This window comes from Solanum tuberosum, unplaced genomic scaffold (genome assembly GCF_000226075.1).
Source record: "Solanum tuberosum cultivar DM 1-3 516 R44 unplaced genomic scaffold, SolTub_3.0 scf00201, whole genome shotgun sequence".
Classification (NCBI taxonomy): domain Eukaryota; kingdom Viridiplantae; phylum Streptophyta; class Magnoliopsida; order Solanales; family Solanaceae; genus Solanum; species Solanum tuberosum.
Window position 1 is genome coordinate 184,178 of NW_006239126.1, and position 17,357 is coordinate 201,534.

The window sequence follows — 17,357 nt, forward strand, 5'->3', positions numbered from 1 at the left end:
TGCACTATTCTTGGTGAAAATGTTTTTTCATGAATGAACTCAAATTTGTTAGGGAAAATATATTATTTTCCTTCTAATCATCTTGTTTTTAGAACTTTCGGGATTTCCTTTAAATTTTGATTCGTCTATATTATCACTCATTCATTTTTACTTGTCAAAAAAGCAATAAATTAATTTATGTTGATTACCTAAGCAGAAGTTTATAGGTTAGTCCCAATCATGTGAATAATTTGACACTTGACGAGAGAAACAAAGAATACCATATTGAGTTCATATGAAAAATAATTACGAGGCCGGAGTAAGAGTGTTGCCTATGCTCTATAGGAATCGTAAATTTAGCACAAATATTATATTTTTGTTTATAAATAGAAAAATTGATCAAGGACATAATAAATTATATTTTTTAAAATTTAGAATTCATAAATTCAAAATTCAAGTTCACTCGAGGTCCGAAGACATGCATGATATCCATCTAACTTAATATTACAACAATAACAACTGAAATCTTGAAGCAACATGCATGAGAAATAAACATAGTACGAAGTCAGAGAATCTCTCATTCTCTGTATATTTCTTGTAAAATTAGACGGTAAGAGTAAACCTCTGTTCCATTGGATAAACAATCATATTCGCCCGCCTTCTTAAATAGTTCCAAATTGGTTCACCACTCATCCTCCTTCTCTGCAAATAAGATTCTTCTTCGAATTTTTGTTTAATTTTCTCGAAAATCCAAAGTAGCATTTCGCCTCCTGAAAGCAGAAAACAGAGGAAATACAAAACAGGGGAAACAGAGTCCGGGAAGAGAACAGAGGCAGTGGAAGCCAAAGATAGAGAACTAAAGAAAATCATAACATGGTGTACGAGGTCGGAGAATTTCCTGTACATATAATGACGAGAAAATTTCAGCTTAATAGCGTATATCAAACAGTATAGGAGCAAAGAAGTGACAGAAAGTCTCATGGTTTTGGGATGAGTCGAAAAAGGAATCAGTGTTGTTATTGCCTTGATATTTTAGCTGTAGAAAATTGAGGAGAATAGTGAAGAAGAATCCAAAAAATGTGAGGGAACAAAGTTGTGGTAGCTCTGTTCCTGGTACATATAGAAAATGTAAGGATTGTGTAGCCATGAAAGTGGAATATGCTTGGAACAAAAATAGGCCAATTCTTGAATTATTAGCCATTGAAAAAATTGAAGTTAAGAGACAAGATGAAGAAATAAAAGGGAGTGATAGAATTAGCTGTTGATTTAATGTGTGTATATATAGAGTCTAGACTCTAGAGAAGCACCTTGTGTAAATTGCGTGCCATTATAAGGTTATATTGGAAAAGAGTGGAAAGGGCTGATTGGGGGCTATTTTGTGGGTCAGAAGGTTCAAAAAGAATGAAATTGTCAAAACACTACCCAACATTAGTGCATTCATCAATTTCTACGAAATTTCATGTATACTACACAATTGAAAATTTGTAGCCAGTATTAGAAGGGGTTGAGCATTCTGTATTCAGTTCGATATGTCCAAAGTTTAATTTTGCTAATTTAGTAATTGATAATTGAAAGTAGATATCAAATATTGAATTTTTAAAATTTGGTATAGTAAATCAAACTTCGATGTAATAATTGTGTATCGAAGAAAAAGATATTCCAACCGTCAACATTTTACATGTTAACTTTTAGAAATGTCACTCTCAACTCTCGAGCCCTAACTAACATTATGAATTTGTGGTATAGGTCTATAAGACATAACAGTCATATAAATTAATATGGATGGGATACTAATAAACTAATATTGTCATATAAATTAATATGGATGGAATACAAATAAACTACTATTGTGCAGTAGACGTTTAGTTAAAAGTCTTATTACTTGTAGCACTACCACCATTTAGGCCTTATTCAACATGAATCTGAATTAGTCTGATTTTAATGTTGGTATTGAACATCGGAGGGGAGGAAAAAAATAAGACTTACTACTACTATTAATGTAGTAGTACTTTTGAAAGGGTCTTGATCTTCCTCCTTTTTTTTATTCTTTTTTTCTTTTTTTTAGATTTCATGAGAGGATATAAAGGCTAAAAGGATCATTAAGTTCAGTTTGTACAGCAAATGCTGTCAACTACTATACATAATCACAAAGCTTGAGCCTTATTATTATTATTTTTTAATTTGAATGTGGATAGAGGAAAAAATGAAATTGGGAAGAAATAATTCTGTTTAAAAATTAATAAAGAAAGTTTTGCCATTTCAAACGTTGAATTTCTTGGTTGTGCAAGTTTCTCAATTTGTAGTAAATTTCTCTAGTTTATTCCATAACTGACCTTGTCATATGTATTACAATTATTATCACTTAGCCAAAAGTTGTTATCTTTTGATTTGTGATTCCATGTCAATATGATATTGAACCTTTTCTTGGTTTTTTTTTATAATTATTTCTCCAAGCATGTTTCTGTTATTGGTAAAATATTTTTTTCATGACTGAACACAAACTTACTGGGAAAAGATATGATTTATCCTTCTAAGTACCTAGGTTGAACTCCCTCTGTTTCAATTTAATAATCCCATTTCCTCTTTTAATTTAATCCGTTTTAAAAGAAGGAACCTCTTAAAAGAATGTCTCTTTTCATTTTTGATAATTTTTTAATTCAAACTTTTCGCTATTTTCTTGTAACAGTTTTAACTCTCCACATTACCACATTAGACTTATTATATAGGGCTACTTCGTGTTGTCATTCAGCTTAACTGATACAACAACAATAACATATCCAGTGAAATCCCACTAAGTGGGGTATGGGGAGGCTAGAGTGCTCGGAAACTTCACCCAAATAAAAGAATAAAAAACAATGAAAAACACATAATAGTTGGTACAAAAAGCAGTGTAGAAGTAGAACCTACCAGAAAGAAAAATTATACATCACATTGCATAGTAATTAAACTCATTATATGCCTCACAATAACGATATTCAGAAGGCCTTGTGCTCAATGGGCAAATCTTTCACATAAAATGTTACAAATGTTGCAGAACATATGTCAAGACAGAAAAAACTATAAGAAAAAAAATCCCAAGTTGACAATAGCTTTGATTTGTGTTCTCTTCTATAGCAATGTGGCCACGTTTTGGGGATCGTTCACTAAAAAGGGTTTCAATCGAGGGTCTGTTAGCTGGGGAAGACCAGCTCTTGCTCCCAATGCCCTACACCCGATAGCTGCCTGCAATGAACCCACAATGCACAAGTTAGCTTCTTTTACATTTACAATTTACATAAGACACAAAGCTAAAGTCTACTAACCACTTGAGAAGCAAATGGCAACATTCTTTCTGGTGGCATATTTAAACTTACAAACCCTTATCAAGCGTGAAGGGAACAATGCCATATATTTAAACTTGCATATATATAAACACACGTAAGACTAAAGAAAAAAACAATAACATCCAGAAAGGAGGTAAGAAAATGGATTGAGGTTTATAGAATCTCTCGATCCAATTGTCACAGGTAGAGGGAAAAGGGTGATGCAGGAAAATAACACATTTAAAGGAAGAACATTAGGTATAAAGACTGCAGAGTATGATTTTGCTTACCATACAGAACTGCTCCAATAAATGCATCAGTTGTATCGACTAATTCTGATGGCGGTATCTTTTCAGCTGTTCCAAGAAGCAGCTTCCCACTCACTGTGCCAATGCCTTTTGCAATATCCTAGAAGAAGACGTGTACTTTAGTTTATTCAGCTTCATAAGAAGTGCTGGGGAGAAAAAAAAATCATAAGCAGCACCAAGAAGTCTCCAATTAAAAGAATTAAAAGTAATGGTACGACTGCAAGAGAACATGTGGAGGCAATTCATATTTGTAAAGATGAATATCATGACGTACTAGAAAAAGGGTACTAGCCAGGAAGAACCATGCATGACTCCCACTCCACAGTAGATATTCACTTTACAGTGGTGGACTAGAACAAAATGAATTGTGTGCACAGATTTTTATTAGTTCATGAGCACTGTGGCCATGCTTCAGTCGTTTATTGAATCATAAATCTTCTAATTGGTGAATTACCGAAGAAATAGATGTTGCACTGGTTGCGTCAGTATCAATACTCTGCTTCATTTTCTTGAACAACTCATCGACGTCAATTTCATCAGACTGGAGATCCTCTGCAAATCAACCCAATAGCGAAAAGTAAATACATACACCTCTTGTTCATCTTTCAAAACAATTTGTTTGCCTACAAGCAGACACTTAACATACATCAGAAGAACCAAAAAAATATGCAAGCATACCAGCTTGAGCCCTTTCTAACATCATGCAGCCATCTTCACCCAATGTCACAATTACAAATTTGATGTTTGGCAACTTTAGAAGTACAGAAACTAGAGCAGCTGGGATTGAAGGGGCCTCTGTCCATACCTGCGAGACAATACATCTTTTGTCAAGCTCAAAAGGGGGAAAGATATTGTTGAGTCCCACATGGCGGGATAACGAGAAATTGGTCTCTTTATACGGTCGTGGACAATATTCACCTCTTGAGCTAACTTTGGGGGTTAGGCCCAAGGTCCATAACATAGTATCAGAGCCAAGCCTATACCAATTCATGGCTTACAGATGTTGGGGCCATTATTAAATTTCCCATGCTCTAGATGTCCAGCCCAGGGTGCTGGGCATGTGGGGTGATGAGTCCCACATGGTTGGATGACAAGAAATTGGTCTCTTTATATGATCTTGATCCTAACCTCTTGAGCTAGGAGGAGAAAAATTAACACTATTTCACCTTTTTAAAAAGAGTGTTGAAAACAATTTTAATCCCCAATTATGTGGTAAGTAGTGGCAAGGGATAAAAGCTTTAAGTTGTAACACACTGAGGGAGGAAGGGACTTTGTCGTCGAATTAAAATTGGGGAGACAACAAATTTCACTCCTAGACTTTATAGCAACTAAGAATTAGAAGCAGATCACCAGATATCCAAATTGAAATTCCACAGCAAAGGAACAGTGTCATTGCAATTTGTCAGTGTAGCTAACTTGCCTGTGGAAATCTCGCTGAGCATACGACATAAGTTGCCAAGTTTAGAAGGTCATCTACCCTTTCTCTTTTCCGTTCTGCATCAATTACAATAGGTATATTCCTCCGATGTGCCTGCACTGGGAATCCAAAAGGCATACAGTATTTTCCATTTGATTGAAAACATAAGTCTTCGGAAAATTTGAACAAAAACAACAAACAATAATTAAGCTCAATATGTCGGCCCTAGGACGAATACAAGCAACATATTCAAAAGCAGACAGCAGGACAAAAGTTTTTACTAGCCATTACTTCCATTTGTCTGACAAAGAAATCCAAGTTAAAATTACCTCTCGGGCCACAACTAAAGCTGATAACAATTCAGTTTCTTGCAATACTCCATCAAAATATACATACAAATCTCACATCATCCAGAGCTGATGACAAATTCGACTTGGATAAATCCTCAGGTATCATAGGTGGGTATCCTGGAGTGTAAATGCAAGTGCAAGTTTTCCTGGTACATCAAACAATACTAATCACGACTCACGAGAGCTAATAGTTTCAACAGAACAAGTTCTGAAGGTTCAGCAAACCAATTGTATACACCCAGAGATAGTAAATATAGTAAACTTACTAAAATGTTTATACTTCTCTCACGCAAATATGGTGGAGAAGAACTTCGTTGGAAACTTTTGAACCATTTCTTTCTGCCATACATGTAATCAAGTGGCAGTTTTGGCACAAGGAAAATTTAATGTAAATGAGAAAAGAAAAGTTACTCAGCCAAACATACAAATTCCTCGTTATAGTTTCTTTATCTATTTTCTTTTACTCATGATAGATAGGAATCACTTCATATGACTAAACAATTTCTGTTACTTTTCCAGGCAAACTTTACATGTAGAATGTATTTCAAACTTCATAAAACAAGAGGTGATTCATGATATACAATTATTCAATTATTCTCATTTACAATTAGGGTGATCAATAATGCAACATTCGCATACATATATGCATTATAATGAGTAATTACAAACATATATCACACCAACATAAAATCACAACCATCAGCTACTTCGAATCCAAGCTTGAATCCCCTAATTAAGGCACTTGAATCTTCCCTTTCCGGATTCTCTCCGCTTGTTCTAGGTCTACAAACAACAATTTATACGCAAAGATCAACAATCAAAGATCTAATTTTCCGAATTATAACAAACCCAATAACTCTAGATCAAGCCCTTGATTCTCATATCCAGATTAGGGCTTTTCCCACCATAATTCCCAGATCAAACCCTCTCCCATCAATAATTACCCAAGAAACTAAGTGCTACGGATCGAAAAAAGGATTCGGGGAGTGAAAACCTTACCTTTAGCCTCAAGAATGGCGGAAAACTGTCAAGAAAACACCTAGGGTCGTTCCTTAGCTCTCAAAGTCGAAAAGTGCAGAATAAAACGAATTTGGGGTTTATTTCCGACTTTAAGTCGCGTCTACCACGCCATGGCGACACTCACCCCACTACAGCGGCCCCGCCCTGGCGGTAGAAATCCAGTCTCAGCGGCTTGCACGGAAATAGTGAGCAAAATTAATAATTCCAAGACTCCATTTCACAACACACCTTCAACCAACGACACTCAGAAACTACTCGTTCACGATAAAATCAATTCTGGGAGTTTTAGTCGCCCGAATTCAATTCCGTAAAGTCGTACGGGTTCCTTAACGTCTTAGCTATCCATTCATGTAATCAAATTTATTAATCGATATCTCATTTGTTACCAGATTTCCCTAGACCTCACTGACTCGATTTCGTCCAAATCTGGACTAGGCTAGGAAATCCAAAGTACTACTCAAAAGTTTTCTGGCCTCAATTCTTTCCCCATTGGCTTTTTCTATAACGACGGGAACAGGTCGTTACAGATTGTGTTCTAAAGGTTAGTAAATATATTATTTAAGAATAAAGAAGTTTAATGGGACATGACATACCTAGGAGAGAGATTTTTATTAGTTAATTATATTTTTTAGAAATTAAAAATAATTGAGATATATTATGTTCATAAAAGAAACAAATCTCAAACATGTGACTAGGGGTGTTCACTGGTCGGTTTGGATCGGTTATTGGTCAAAATCAAAATCAAACCAACTTAATCGGTTTCAAAAATTATCAAAACCAAACTAAATATAATATACATTTATCGGTTTCGGTTATTAACCGTATACAAAAATAAAAGAAACAATTCATTCAAAATGTGAAAAAAGTGACAACAATTCATTCAAAATGAAAAATAGTTAAAATGATCGAAATTACTGAACTTTCGATCACTGAATTTACTGTGAATAAAGCTTTAAAATTCACTATTTTGGCCTAGAAAGAAGAGACAGTAACATTTTCAGTCCTAAAAAAATTATCATAGATACTCATATACATGAAATCAATAAGATAAATTTTTTCACTTTGGATATTTTTCTTTCAATAAGTAAATTATTAAGAAATTATAATGAAAACATATATTAGATCATTAAAAATGTTTATAAAAATAATATATTAAGTATGTATATTAATAATATATATGTATATAATTTATTGATTCGGTCTGATTATTTCTTCGATTTTTTCAAATAAAACCATAACCAAACCAAATACTATCGATTTCAAAAATCTAAAACCAAATCACATCAAACACAAATAAAATCGATTTATTTTATCAATTTGAATTGATTTTTATCCAAATCGTGAACATCCCTACCTGGGACCGTTCATGAAATTTACTCCTTAAATAACATATAGGATGATCGCCAAATGAAATTACCCAAGTCATGGTTCAACTTGCCTTAATTGCTCCAATAATGTCACCCGACAAAGGTATACCTTAATAGGTGGGTCCATAGGATCAGATATAATGTCCCTACTTCATTCTCACATTTAATTCACTGGCGTATCACAAAGTTGGTGCCACTTTTTAGCGTTTTGGCACACAAATTTCTAAATTTTCGGCAAAGACTTTTTTTTAAAAAAAAAATATGATTTATATTCGTAAGTTCTAAAAATCATTTAAATTATTCATAGATTTGTATTTTAATTTTACAATGAAAATGTTCCATAAAAAGCCATGACAATGAACATAATTAATATAAATTTGAAAAAAGAGAAAAAAAAACACAAAAGGAAAATATCATTGTGTATACGAATAACGGTATAAATTTTGTATAACAAATTAGGAATAAAATTTAGTCCAAAACTATTAATAATGGGTGTTTTTATAAAATATTAAAGTTTGGGTAATTTTTAATTTTTTTAAAATTCACAAATACTAAAATTTGGCCCAAATTCTAGAATTTTTTCCCAAACTTGGGATGTTTGCCAAACATATTTGCCAATTAATGATAAATTATAAGACGAAACTTAGTTCCCAATTTTATAAAAAAAAATATTTGTGGACAAACGAGCATATTGCACTTTTTGTTTGGTTTTAACTCAAAATGTGTTTATGAAACACCAGCTAGTAATCACCAGGAGGTTTCCTTAAAATAAAATTTGACTTTTCATTTTCAGGATATCCAAATGAAAAAAAGGGTGTTCCCTATTGTCTAAAATAAGTGGCTTAATTCTATTTTTCACGGTGAGAAGATGTGATAGAATGGGTAAGAAAAATATTTTAAAAAATAATATTTTTTTAGGATAATAATTTTTTAATTCTTAATTTTAACTAATACTAATAATTTATTTAATTTTTGCCAAGGTAGAATGTTTTGTCCATATGGAGTGTGATGTGACAATTTTTTTAAATAAAAGAGAGAGTGTAGTACACACCATGAAGAGAGTGTAATAATATAGAGGGTTGTATTTCTAAGATATGAAACTCCTTAGTAGTTTAAGTATGAAACTCAAAAAAAATGGACAGTTTAGATATGTTTTTGACATTTATCTCTTAAACAAATATTGAGTATTTATAATAATTGATTGTGAACTCTACTATTTCAAATTAAAAAGTTATTATAAATTTTAGAAAGTCCAAATCCCAAATTCATCTGAAACTCCAAATTTCAAATTTAAGTCAAGAATAAGTTGATAAAATCTTGGATATTATACTTACCTTAATTCAAACTTTGACAAAATTTCTAAAGATATTGTATCGTGTACTAGAACTCCTTCCATCCCAAATAAGCGTTACTTTAGCAGAAAAAAAAGTGTGTTTCAAAATAAATCTCATCTGGAAATTTAAGACACGAATTTATACTCTCTTTGGTTCTTGTTAAGTGAATTATTAGATAGGATACATCTCTTAAGAAAAATATTTTAGCACATAATAAAATGTTATTCTTAATGAATATAAAATAATTAAGAATCTTACTAAACAAATATTAATAATTAACTTAAAATAAATTAAAAATAATATTTAATAATGTTCAATTTTTAAGAGAACGTATATTAGATAGAGATTGAATTTCAACACGTGAACTCTTTTTGGAATATGTTGAAAAACGCACGTTCTTCCGTTGTTGTTGAATTTAATTTCCTAAAGAGACGTACACCACTAAAGTTTCACCTGGAGAGAGTAGAAAACAGAGGAAATACACAATAGGGGAAACAAGATTTGTACCTTATCAGAAAAGAAAATATATTTATATACTTTTAATAAATATACATGCAACTTAATATTAATACAACAATTGAAATTTCGAATTATCATGAGAAAAATTCATGCAAGTAAAACACACACACATATACATACATAAAAATCAAAATTATTTAGGAAGACTAAACCTCTGTTTAAAACCCATATTCATCCTCCTCCTTAGATAGTTCCAAACAGTAACTTCACTCTGAAAATACTCTTCTTCGTCTTCGAATTTTTGCATAATTTTCTTGAAAACCCAAAGTAACATTTCGCCTCCGGAAAGCAGAAAACAGAGGGAAAACACAACATGGGGAACAGGGTACGTGAATAGAACAGAAGCAGTGGAAGCCAAAGAGAGAGAAATAAAGAAAATCATAACATTGTGTACGAGGTCGGAGAATTTCCTATAAATAGGATGACGAGAAAATCTCTGCTTAATACCGTATACTAAACAGTATAGGAGGAAAGAAGTGGCTGAAAGTCTCATTGTTTTGGGATTGGTGGTAAAAGGATCAGTGCCTTGATATTTTATCTGTATAAAGGTGAGTAAAATGGTGAAGAAGAATCCAAGAATTGTGATGGGACTACTCTGTTCCTGTATGAAAATGGAATTGAAAAAGTTCCTCCATTCCTGGAGGACAATTCTTACATTATAGGCCATTATTATTTGAAGAAGAAGCTAAGGGCAGGGAAAATATAAAAGGGTTGATCAAGATGATGAAGGATGTTAGCAAATGCAGAAATAACAAAGCTTATGTTAGTTAGAAGATTCCAAGAGTTAGTTACTAGCTGATGACATGGCAATAGTTAGTTACAAAGTTTGTTAGAGATATTTTGTATTCATTCATAGTAAGAGTAGTATATATAAGCATGTATGTACAGATTCACTGAATCAAGACATTAATACAATCTTCTTCCTTCTTCTTCTCTCAAATGCTCTGTGAATTCTCCAAGGCTTGATCTCCATTCATGGAGTTATCATAAAGGTGTATATGTTTGTAATTATTTTACTTTTATAGGATATTTACTTAGTTTCCCCTCAATAGTACAAAAATCGAATAAATCAAATTTATTTTGGTTTGATTGCGGTTAACATTTTCATAAAATCAAAATCCAAAAAACCAAATTTCTCAAATTGAACCGACCGAATGCCTACCTTATAAGTGTGGGAACTAGGAAGCAATGATTTTTCTTCAACCAATTTCGCTTGAACTGCAATATATTTGCATCAGAACTCATAACTAATCTCACCAATAACTTTACCAATCACTTACAGATTACACAATATTCATTCCTATCTCTCAATTCTTACATCAATCTTATTTTTTCCTATCAAGCTAGTTAGCGTTTTACGAGTTTCAGTTGAAAAATAATAATTGAATGCAATCTCTTCAGACGTCTTAATTTAATAAAAACAAATAGAGCATGACTTCTCTTACCTACGGAAAGAAGTCATTTTCTAAAGGGGAAAGAACACTTGTACTCCCCAAATACAAATATCATCATAATATATATATATATATCTATTCCAATGGTATGAAGGGGCAGTTAGGTAAATAGTTTAGGTTATAGGTATAATCAAGGTAAATTTATTGGATTGAGTCCAATTTAGGTAAATACTTTGTTTAAAGAGTTAAATTTGTGTAGTTTTCCTTTTCTAAAGTTCTACGCAGTAAATAGTTTAGGTTGTAGGTCTAATCAAGGTAAATATATTGGGTTGGATCCAATTTAGGTAAATACTTTTGCTTAAAGAGTCAAATTTGTGTAGTTTTCCCTTTTCTAAAGTTCTTAACTTAATATAACTTATTTTTAAGGGACTTTAAGTCAGGGGACGACAAATGGACTACGTTAAGAGATGAAAGTTGCAGGTCAATTCTCGATGATATCATTGTGTATAAAGGCAATTTTTATGCTGTTGATCTAGATGGCGAGACCATAAAATTTGATTACTCGCTTAATGAGACCAAGGTTGCACAATATGAGGGTTGCTGTTAGACGTATGAAGAAGAAACGACTTGTGGAATCAAGTGGTCAATTGTTTCTTGTTGATATGAGTTCATATGACTCTGATCCCAATAAAGTCGATAGGATTATAATATATTGGCTAGATAAACAAAAGCATGAGTGGACTCGTGTGTATAAATTGGTTGATCGTATTTTCTTTGTTGGTGACGACTGCTGTTTCTCAGTGCCGAGGGAATTGCATTTACTATACAAATGGATCTGCATATATTAACATGTTGCGGAAGTATGATCGTAAGTTTTGGGTTAATAACCGATATAGATATCATATACATCGTTTTGATGACTATCGTAGCATCAATAATTTTAGTCAAATATCTTTTGGCTATCCTATAGGTAGTCATTGTAGCGTGAGTTATTATAGAACATCAGGTGATATTAGTGCAGAACTGGTACATAAATATAAAGGATTACAGGGTCATAACACGGGTGTGCTTACTGCTGTTAAACCTGGTTATAAGCTTGGACCACTGTTATTCTACCTTGAATATGCAGATATTTTCTGGCCACCACCATCTTGGCTTAATCAGAAATCATACAGGAAGGTTCTCAAAAAAAGAAAAAAAGGAAGTTGCTGAGTCATGATTATTTTATTTACATACAAGGAAGAGGCAGAAGGATCAATTCATGAAGAGACATATCGATGCAGGTCCTACTCCAATTAATCTTTGTCATTTTACTTTAATTTATATTTGACTTCAATTTGATTCTTGTGTTACTACTGGCTTTGATTTGGTGGTAATCATTCTACTATGCACAGACCACAAGTGTCAATTTTTTACAAACATTTTAAAATGTATTTTTTCATTATATTGATATGGAAAAAAAAAATTGATTAATTTTTGAATATCTAAAATTATATTTTAAACTATCAAATATAATTTAATATATCTTTAAAAATTAGTCAAATTAACTCTCGAAAAATGTCACACAACTAAAAAGAAACTAAGGGAGTAAAATGAATAATTAATAGGCTAATAGCCCAAACTAATCTATTAACTGAGGGAGTAAAATGAATAATTAATAGGCTAATAGCCCAAACTAATCTATTAACTGAGGGAGTAAAATGAATAATTAATAGGCTAATAGCCCAAACTAATCTATTAACTGAGGGAGTAAAATGAATAATTAATAGGCTAATAGCCCAAACTAATCTATTAACTGAGGGAGTAAAATGAATAATTAATAGGCTAATAGCCCAAACTAATCTATTAACTGAGGGAGTAAAATGAATAATTAATAGGCTAATAGCCCAAACTAATCTATTAACTGAGGGAGTAAAATGAATAATTAATAGGCTAATAGCCCAAACTAATCTATTAACTGAGGGAGTAAAATGAATAATTAATAGGCTAATAGCCCAAACTAATCTATTAACTGAGGGAGTAAAATGAATAATTAATAGGCTAATAGCCCAAACTAATCTATTAACTGAGGGAGTAAAATGAATAATTAATAGGCTAATAGCCCAAACTAATCTATTAACTGAGGGAGTAAAATGAATAATTAATAGGCTAATAGCCCAAACTAATCTATTAACTGAGGGAGTAAAATGAATAATTAATAGGCTAATAGCCCAAACTAATCTATTAACTGAGGGAGTAAAATGAATAATTAATAGGCTAATAGCCCAAACTAATCTATTAACTGAGGGAGTAAAATGAATAATTAATAGGCTAATAGCCCAAACTAATCTATTAAGTGAGGGAGTAAAATGAATAATTAATAGGCTAATAGCCCAAACTAATCTATTAACTGAGGGAGTAAAATGAATAATTAATAGGCTAATAGCCCAAACTAATCTATTAAGTGAGGGAGTAAAATGAATAATTAATAGGCTAATAGCCCAAACTAATCTATTAAGTGAGGGAGTAAAATGAATAATTAATAGGCTAATAGCCCAAACTAATCTATTAAGTGAGGGAGTAAAATGAATAATTAATAGGCTAATAGCCCAAACTAATCTATTAAGTGAGGGAGTAAAATGAATAATTAATAGGCTAATAGCCCAAACTAATCTATTAAGTGAGGGAGTAAAATGAATAATTAATAGGCTAATAGCCCAAACTAATCTATTAAGTGAGGGAGTAAAATGAATAATTAATAGGCTAATAGCCCAAACTAATCTATTAAGTGAGGGAGTAAAATGAATAATTAATAGGCTAATAGCCCAAACTAATCTATTAAGTGAGGGAGTAAAATGAATAATTAATAGGCTAATAGCCCAAACTAATCTATTAAGTGAGGGAGTAAAATGAATAATTAATAGGCTAATAGCCCAAACTAATCTATTAAGTGAGGGAGTAAAATGAATAATTAATAGGCTAATAGCCCAAACTAATCTATTAAGTGAGGGAGTAAAATGAATAATTAATAGGCTAATAGCCCAAACTAATCTATTAAGTGAGGGAGTAAAATGAATAATTAATAGGCTAATAGCCCAAACTAATCTATTAAGTGAGGGAGTAAAATGAATAATTAATAGGCTAATAGCCCAAACTAATCTATTAAGTGAGGGAGTAAAATGAATAATTAATAGGCTAATAGCCCAAACTAATCTATTAAGTGAGGGAGTAAAATGAATAATTAATAGGCTAATAGCCCAAACTAATCTATTAAGTGAGGGAGTAAAATGAATAATTAATAGGCTAATAGCCCAAACTAATCTATTAAGTGAGGGAGTAAAATGAATAATTAATAGGCTAATAGCCCAAACTAATCTATTAAGTGAGGGAGTAAAATGAATAATTAATAGGCTAATAGCCCAAACTAATCTATTAAGTGAGGGAGTAAAATGAATAATTAATAGGCTAATAGCCCAAACTAATCTATTAAGTGAGGGAGTAAAATGAATAATTAATAGGCTAATAGCCCAAACTAATCTATTAAGTGAGGGAGTAAAATGAATAATTAATAGGCTAATAGCCCAAACTAATCTATTAAGTGAGGGAGTAAAATGAATAATTAATAGGCTAATAGCCCAAACTAATCTATTAAGTGAGGGAGTAAAATGAATAATTAATAGGCTAATAGCCCAAACTAATCTATTAAGTGAGGGAGTAAAATGAATAATTAATAGGCTAATAGCCCAAACTAATCTATTAAGTGAGGGAGTAAAATGAATAATTAATAGGCTAATAGCCCAAACTAATCTATTAAGTGAGGGAGTAAAATGAATAATTAATAGGCTAATAGCCCAATGTTAGCAAATGCAGAAATAACAAAGCTTATGTTAGTTAGAAGATTCCAAGAGTTAGTTACCAGCTAATGACATGGCAATAGTTAGTTACAGAGTTTGTTAGAGATATTTTGTATTCATTCATTGTAAGAGTAGTATATATAAGCATGTATGTACAAATTCACTGTATCAAGACATTAATACAATCTTCTTCCTTCTTCTTCTCTCAAATGCTCTGTAAATTCTCCAAGGTTTAATCTCCATTCATGGAGTTATCAAAGGAAGAGAAAGGGTAAACCCTTTTTTTTGTAGAGGAAAGTTATCACAAGGTGCGAAAGATGTCTCGTTAATATTTGATTTAAATAAAAATAATCAATTAAATTATGAGATATTTTTAACATGAAAAAATATTCTAGAATTATCAAAATAAAAATAAAAATAAAACTACGAAGTAAATGCAAAAAGTTTGATTATCATAAAGAGAAACACACTAATACTAACAAAGAGAACAAAAAAAAAAAAATTATAATAATTTTTTTAGTTTTAAAGAAGGTTATATATATAAATAAAATCATTACGGACCATTTATTAATAAAATAATAAAATGAAAAAATTTATCCTAAAAAATCAACGTATGATGGCATCATGGCAACATGCAAGGTTTAATTTGACAAAGTTTGACGTATAGCAGGATTAATATCTAGAATCAGTTTCATTACGAAGTTTTCATTTTTTTATTAGAATGTTTTTTACTTTATTTAAAAATTAGTATTTGTTCATGAAAATTTAAAAAATCATTTTTCACTTTTTTCATTCGTGTTGAAGTAATTCTTGAATAAATTAGAAAATGAAAATAATCCCGATGGTTCAGTTCAAAGTTTACAATTGAGAAAATCTGATAGAAAATTGCAAAGAACCACCAAAAATTCATGTTGATTACTTAACAAGTAGTTTTTAGGTTAGCCGCAATCAGGGGCAGGGTAGGGATTCAGATGAATTCAATAGTCGTTCCATATATATATATTGTATTTGTATTAGAAAATTGAATAAATAAATATGTATATTAATTTGTTAACTCTAATATCAGGGGCGGAGCTACACCTTAGCATGGGTAGTTAGATGAACAACCTTCGTCGAATTGTTTTTTCAAATATATATGTTAAATATCGATATTTTTGGATGTATACTAATTGTTGAACGACCTAGATATGCCAAAGAAAGAAAGATAGCTCAATGATTAAGATTGTTCAAAGTTGTCTCAATGGCTTAGGTTTGAGCCCAAACTAAGGTGTTTTGTTTAATTTTTTTTAGTTTCGTTTTTTTAAGAGAATAAAAATACGTTCCAATCTTTATAATCTGAACAACAAGATTTATTTTTTCAAGTGTCCTAAACTATAACCTCCCATAATACCATCATTGTTGTGAGTTTCTATATTTTTTTTATCCAATTTAAAATTTAATTGTGTTAGAAAAGGTTAGTAAATATATTATTTTTTTTAAAAAAAAAGCTTAATATGACATGGCATCTACTTAGCCAGGAGAGAGATTTTGTTAGTTAATTATTTTTAAAAAAAAATTAAAAATAATTGAATGAAATTATATTCGTTAAAGAAACAAATCTCAAACACAAGACCCATTCATAAAATTTACTCCTTAATATAGAATATAGGGTGATCTTTGACATATTTATACGCCTAAAAGCTAAATGAAATTGCCAAAGTCATTGTTCAATTTGCCTTAATTGCTCCAATAGTATCCTTAAGTTGGTGCGATAGGATCAAATTAAACTTCCATTCTTAAATTTAATTCACCGGTCCATCATAAAGTTGGTGCCACTTTTAGTTAACGTTTTGGCCCACAAATTTCCAAATTTATGGAAAGATTTTTTTTTCAAAAAAAAATATTCATTTATATTCATAAGTTCTAAAATTATTTAAAATATCTGTAGACTTTGTATCATCATTTTATAATGAAAACATTTCATGAAATGCCATGACAATAAACATAATTAATATGAATTTAAAAAAGAGGAAAAACACAAAGGGAAAATACCATTGGTAATGGTTTGTATATGAAAAACTACTATTACTATTTGTAATTAGAGGCGACTTAAAAAAATTAAGCTCAAATAAAAATTGTATAAAATTTAGATATAATGGTATAAATTTTGTACAACAAACTAGGAATAAAATTCAATCCAAAACTATAAATATGGGTGTTTTTATAAAATATAAGTTTGGATGATCTTTAAATTTTTTTAATATCACAAATACTAGAATTTGACCCAAATTTTTAGATTTTTTGGCCAACTTGGGATGTTTATCTAATATATTTGCCAAATAATAATAAATTATATGACTAAACTTTAATTTTCAATTTTTTTTTCAAATATATTTATGGTCAAACAAGTTGCACTTTTTGTTTGGTTTTAATTCAAAATGTGTATATGCAACTAGTAATCACCATGAAGTTTCCTTAAAAGAAAATTTGACTTTTCATTTTCAGGATATCCAAATGAAAAATATGGCGTTCCTCTTCTTCATCATTCCTCATAA